Here is a 6,971-nt window from a genome sequence, read left to right as displayed (position 1 = left end):
GGTAGGTAGGTAGGTAGGTAGGTAGGTAGGTAGGTAGGTAGGTAGGTAGGTAGGTAGGTAATCTGTTATACTATCATGTCAGTGTTATATTTATGATCATTTTATGATAGACACAAACACAATAATGGTTTTACTCTGACAGCTAACATGTCATGATTAAGTGTTAATATAAGGCAATGGACAAAATGCATTCCTTCAAGAACTGCCCCTTTCAGTTTCCTATTCATTTTTGTGTAACTTTCTCCAGAAACAGAATTTTGGCTAAAATTGTGCAGATAGGTTCTCATGATAAAATATGTTTTTTTACTGCAGAGAATGCCATATACAGGACAGCTACTCTCTTAGCTGTGACTCCAATCTGTCACTTTGGTTTAAATTAATCCACATCAGGTGATGCCTTGGCTATGGTAAATTATCATGTCCCAAGAAACAATAAATTTTGGACAGGCGTAATAATGGGAGTGACAAAGTAGAGCAAAAACGCTGATGGTAAGCTAACAACTACAGTGCTGACTCCTCACCTCATACAAACTCATCAGTGTCTGCCTGTGGACTAAAAAGAGACAGTTAAGGGCTCTCCATGGTCAGGCACTTCAAAACAGACATTAACTCCTTAAAATCCACTCTCAGTAGCTCAGATCTGTTCAGCCCTCCACCAATACTTTAGCCTCCATAAGAGAGACTAAGAGTTAACATTAGCCTCATCATGTCAACACGAGCTGCAGTTATTTTAGCCTAACAGATACTTTAGCCTTGCAGTCGGTTGCCAGTGAGAGATTGTGCTAAATGTGACACTATCATGTCTGTGTTATATTTATGATCATTTGCTTGATGTGTGAAAAAAGATACATCTGATAAAATAAGCATAAGCTAACTTTAGATTATGGGTGAGAAATCTTAAATTTGATTTGAATATATTTTTCATTATCCAGATTATTACTTTATGTCTTTGTGTGTCTAGTCTTACCTAACAGTAGCTGTATGTTGTGGCTGCAGCAGAGCAGTCCACGGAGTCTGTGTTTTCTTCTTGAGAGACCTCGTTTCTGGGAACAGCAGCCTCTTTAGTCCCGTCCTCGGGCGTCTTTTGACTTTTAGTTTGTTTCCTGACACACACACACACACACACAGACAGACACACACAGCTGAAATAGAAAATTGCCACAGACAAAATATGAGGATGCAAATTGCAATTCTGAACAAATGATTCATAGCAGAGCACTGGGGGCTTGGGGGGGGGGGTCACATTGATTGTCCATGTGTGATTATTATCTGTCCTAACTTTAGCTGTTTTTTTAACCTAATCATGGTAAAAGATGTGTACCTGTGACAAACAAAACAATAATAATTTGTGAGATATATCTATCTGTAGAAACTCGTGTTCAAGTTATTTGACTGCATGGCTTCAAAGGTTAAACTGACTTCACTTTAAATGTGTTTTGCTCCACTTTTACCTTCCCCAATGCTAATCTAACTCTTAAATTTCCAACTGATTCATCCCTTGTGAAGTTGCTTGTTGTTGTGATTTTATAGGGAAGTTACTGGCTGTGGCTGTTTTTTTTTTTAACTTGAATTGAGATTAGAAAAAGAAAAAAGTCAAAGAAAGTTTAAACTTAAGCTAGCCCCCTCACTCTAGATGACATTTTTGCTACACTTTCCATAAACTATTGGGACGTGACTCCATCATAGCAAATCTGGAAATTCTCATTCGGTGTGCAGGGATTCATAGCACTAATAGTTGCTTAGTACTCACCAAATGTTTTTATTGATATTCTTTCCATCCTGAGCCACTCTTTTATGCATTCACCATGCTCTATACCTGAACAACCTGATTCTATGTTTGTACTACCACTTACACCCATGGCCTCATCATTGGACCTTGCCCTGGCATAATTGTTTTTGACTCTCAGAATGCAGCTGCACGTCCAAGGATAAAGCCACTCCAGCAGAATGCTACTGTTACAGGCATCGTGTTTGCTCTAAGTTGTTGGGCTCCATCATCAGTTGTAGCCTTGACAAAACACTATTCAATATTTTCATACTTAAAAAAAATCATCATTTTAATATAAACAACAGTGAAGCTGTAATACATTGGAATACTTCATGATCAGATAGCAATGGCTCTCCTGAGAACTTCAAGAGAGGACAGAAGATGACTTTTGACTCAGAATCCTGATCACATCTTCTTCGTTCCTTATCCAGCAGACCTGAGCCTGATGAAAACAAGCAGTTCTTATGCTGCGTCCAAAACATGAATGAAGAACAGCTGAGTATGGCCAGTATTTGTTGACATGTGACATGTTCTAATTTTAGAATTGGTCGCTGCATCTGATGGATGAGAGAATGTGGTGCACAGCTATTGGTTGTAGTGAGTGTAGCCATTCTTGAAATTGTAGATGAACAAGACTCACTAGTGCATGCAGGTCTCACATGACTAAACTATGTTCACCCGTTTCACCCAGAAACTCAAAGCACTGCCACCATGATAATATACCACCAATGCCTCTCGACAGAAGTGTCCGTCCGTCCGTCCGTCCATCCATCCATCCATCCATCCATCCATCCATCCATCCATCCATCCAAGAAGCACTCTTTTTTACCTGCTTTCAAATGTGGTTCTAGAGGTGGGGTCACAGGGACAATGGCCCTAGCTGAAATCTGATTGGCCCTCTAAGATGCCCCTGTGCTGTCATTCATTTGTTCTTTGCAAGAGAGGAAAGATGGCGGATGCAGTTCCATGTCCAAACACTAGTGCAACTAACGAGTCAAACAGGAACGTTTAGCATGAATCAAGCTCACAGAAGTCTTCTTTTCTTCTTACATACATGTCAACTTGTACGGATTGTCCGTAATTTATAAGGATTTCATGTCATTTTGCAGGTATACGGACGTATAGAGCAATCTCAAGGATTTTTTCAAGTCTTACGGATTTTTTCAAAACCTCATTTTCAAATTCATCTAACATGTCAGAGCATGTAGGATGATTTAAAAAAAATAACATAAAACAGCCATCTTCCACCCTGTGAGGTTGACATGTATGTTCTTAAGAATATTTGAATAATTTTGTGGAAAAAGTATTTCACCTGACAAACAATGGCTGGATTTTTATCTCTCTCATTTAACAAATTATGATTGAATATTTGAAGGTAATCTTTTATATGAGCTATATGCATGACTTGTAAAATACTATATTCAACCAAATATTATATATTTTTTAGAATTTCATTTGATGAAATAATATACAGTATTTGTAGGGTAACCACAGTACTTTATACTCATGTAGCTCTTTTTTGTAAACTGCTAAAAAAGTTGTTTTGGTTTTATATGCTTTCCCCCAAACTTCACTACAATAAACTAAATGTGGAACAATCATTGCATTACACAACATATACAGAGCTTTTTAGTTTAAAAACTATTTTAATTTGTAGAGCAATGCAATCGATTTCTGTCATCTCTTCAGTGACCAGAACTTTTGCCATGTGCAGGTGTATACAACTAATCTTGATGCTGACCTGCTCAGTTTACTAAAGAAAAATCTGTTTTACAAAACTGCAGTTGTAAAATTATAAAGTTGCAATTTGGTAAAGAGCATTTGAGGGGATCACTTAGACACTTTTTTTCTGAATTGAAAACGTGTTATGCCATAAACAACCATATTGCACACTGGAACAGTCTGTCTGTGTTGACAGAAATTAAAAATTCAGTCAAAAGATCAAGACAAACAGCTTGCCATCTGGAAGTTGTTTTTTTTTTTTTTTTTTTGTCATTCCGTCTCCTCTACAGACTGAGCAGAGCTTGTGCTGCTTTGGATCTTACTTGGGAAGACTAAAGTAAGCAGACTGCTATATTCTGAGAAGCACAGCGGAAAAGGTGTCACAATCTGATAGCGTGGCAGTTCAACACACCTTGTTTTGTGAGAAAAAATAGTCACTCCTTTTGGCATTCTGTCTTTTTTGTCTATTTTCAGTTTGAGAACAGAAGCGGTAGACAAGGTATTCTAAAATGATGAAATTAAATTGACAAAAATTGTTAAATAATTTCAGAAAATGGAAAAGTGCTGTGAGGAAATGTATTCGTACATTTTGTTTGGACCATCATGGCTATCAAGGTCAACATTATGTCAACTGCAAACCTAACACCTCTCTCTAACAGTAAAGCATGGTGGTGGCAGAATCATGCTGCGCAGATGTTTTCCCTTAGTAGGAACTTGGAGTTGAAGAAAATATGGACAGAGCAAAATATTGAAAGCTTAACACAACTTTCATGCCCTCTCAATGAATATTAGATAAACACCAGCAGCCAACTTTTTTTTTTAAATCTAGCGTGCTATGTCATGGGGAAACATATTTCTGTATCTCTAAGAAACTTTTTTTTCTTTGTTAAGACAAATTAATCCAACTGATCTGTGCTCTGTATTCATTCTTGATAGCAACACACTCAGTTAGCGGTAGGTTTGGTAAAAACAAGCAAGTAAATTCTTCCTGACGCTGATCTGCTAAGAGAAGAGAAGTTGTTGTCTGTTCAGGCTGAACTCAGTGAGCTCCAGCAGGGACGATCTGTGACTGCTGCTGGCTGTGAACACGACTAAGGCAGCTGGTGGTTTGGAGAAGGCAGATATGTGTTGCACAGTGTTTGCGTAGGAGGCTGTTCCAGTGTGTGTAAGCAGCATGGGGCCAACAGCAGCACAGATAATGAAATGTTGTTTATTTTCAAGAGGGCACTCCCTGCAGCGAACAGTGAATTAGTTAATGGTGTGCCTTTCAGCTCAGAACAAAGAGTTCTCCTCCAAAACTAAAATAATGTTCTTTTTTGACATCACTGCTTCTCCTTTATTGTGTATATCTCTGTAAAGACAGCATTACCATTTTAAATACAAGCAGTGTTTTCATCAAATTTACTTAGTCCTAAGAGGAACTACAGTGCGAGTCAAAAGTTGCAGGACTTTTCTTTCAGATAGAAATTGGAAAATGAAATATTTGAATACCCCAGAATATAATGAGTGAGGGGGCCTATATTTTTAGGATATGTTCAGAGCATGGCCTCCATGTTGGGTCAAAATAAAAAGGTGTAATGTGACTTTTGACTCACCCTGTACAAAATATTTAACTGCTTTTAAGGTGCCTTTCTTTTTCTGAGTAAAACTCAAAAAAACTTTTGACATAGCTGTATCCTGATTGGTCAGATTAAGTGTTCAGTAATGTGAAACAATCCTTGAATCCAGCATCGCACAACTACTGTGTAAACACAAGTAAAATCCCCCCCCCCCAAATAAATAAATAAATAAATAATAAAAATACAGACAATCTAAGTGAAAGTGAAACCTGGCATTGGGCCTATTTTTTGTGGAAGTAGATATGTCTGCCTCCTGCTGATTGGCCTAATGTCATTCCAACATTTTAATATGGTTTGAGCACAACCAAATAAAAGGAAAGCTTGCCTTAAGATGACTGACATGTTTTATCTTTTAGTATAAAATATTAGACATGTTAAATTGTTTGTTGTCCTTCTCCATAGTTCTTACAGTCCTCAGACAATCCATGGAACAGTTTGGTCTGAAATGTCTTTAAGTGTTGCTGTGGGCAGATCAGAATCATAACAAAGTCTCTTTGATACCCCCACCCCATCCCCTTCCCGAGAACAGCACACTTAAACAAGACCTCAACCTTCAAGCATTTTGGCTTGGCTGAAAGGCATGATGACATTATGTTAGGGTGGGCCACACCTCTGGTCCAGTTTTAACATGAAGCAGCTGGAAAATGAGAGGACAATAAAAATGAGAGCTGTTCAACCGTTTACCGGTTTTCACTACATCTACAGAACTTTAGCAAATTAATAATTTAATGTTTTGCATATAATTCACTGTATAGAAAATGGCATTTAGTGACATTTGTTCCCTTACAAATAGTTCAGAGAACAGAGATATGTGAAAATGAAAACATATTTTATATTGTTAGAAACATCCAGACAGAAGGATAAAAGCTAACCAAGATTACGCGACAAGACAGATTCAAACATATTACTGACCCTCATACTATTGCTCCTCAGGTTTTCCTTTGTTTCTCCCAATTATTTTATTTTAAAAGAGTGGAGTCTTGTTTTTTATTTGCTCTATATCTGTTCTCTTTAATGTTTTTTTTCCACCAAACAAAGCTGTACAGTTGATGTACTTCATGATCACTCTACAGTGCACTTTAGTTCATTACAAATTTCCCCCCAACTTTCATCACTTTTCTACACACTAACAGAGTGTACAGATTAAATGTGCTTACAATTCATTTTTGCTAATTAAACTTACAGCTGTATTTATCATTACTTACCAGTCTTGGTTCAGTCCACTCAAATTTGCTGTATTTTCTTATAGTTCCTGTAAGATCTTGGTTTGAGAACACTGCATCTGTCGACAAGATGCATTCACTCTTTAATCAGATTCTTTGGTAACTCCCATTTACTGCCATGGTCCCTAAAGACAAGTGCTTGCTCTGTGTGTGCAAGACAGAAAAAAGGGAGGGGTGATAGTTTGAAGCAGGCATGACCAAAAGATTAACATAGCTGGCTAAAGTTAGAGGCTGCCAAAAGAAATAGTCCAGTGACTCAGCACATTGTGTGCATGCTGAGCCATATCTGTACTCGTACTGTTAACTGTAAACATGCTGAAGTTAATGTCAAAACCTGTGTGTGTGTGTGTGTGTGTGTGTGTGGCTTTGTTTTTCTTACATCGTGGGGCCCAGTTTTAAGGAAAATGCAGTTTCATGGGGACCGGGTGCTCCTTTGGGTCCCACAACTTCGGAGGCAGATTTTGGCAGTGGGGGTTGTGTTTAGGACCAAGGTGTGAATTGAGTTTAGGTTAGTTTTAGGGTCAGGTGGTTACCTGTGAGGTTAGCCTTAGGGTTTGTGGTCAGGGTTAGGATATAAATTACCAAAAAATGAATGGAAGTCAAAGGACGGGCCCCACAAGAATATAAAAACAAGTTTGT

The 6,971-nt window shown here is 38.0% G+C and overlaps 1 protein-coding gene across 3 annotated transcripts in view; it reads right to left on the bottom strand.

Moving 5' to 3' along the window:
- The window catches only part of LOC106536416 (uncharacterized), a 10,665-nt gene extending 4,180 nt beyond the window's left edge, over nucleotides 1-6,485 (bottom strand). The window contains exons 1-2 of one of the 3 annotated variants that reach the window (XM_014033696.1): nucleotides 6,315-6,485; nucleotides 968-1,142 (exon numbers count right to left, since the gene is read on the bottom strand). The gene's annotated coding sequence lies outside the window, so the exon portion shown is untranslated. The remainder of the gene's footprint in view (nucleotides 1-967; nucleotides 1,143-6,314) is intronic. The other 2 variants (XM_014033695.1, XM_014033697.1) reach the window with 2 other exon arrangements.
- Nucleotides 6,486-6,971: the final 486 nt, after the last annotated feature.

This window comes from Austrofundulus limnaeus, unplaced genomic scaffold, assembly GCF_001266775.1.
Source record: "Austrofundulus limnaeus strain Quisiro unplaced genomic scaffold, Austrofundulus_limnaeus-1.0 Scaffold1809, whole genome shotgun sequence".
NCBI classification, from domain to species: domain Eukaryota; kingdom Metazoa; phylum Chordata; class Actinopteri; order Cyprinodontiformes; family Rivulidae; genus Austrofundulus; species Austrofundulus limnaeus.
The sequence above is the reverse complement of the archived record's forward strand: the minus strand, read 5'-3'. Positions and strand labels throughout refer to the sequence as shown.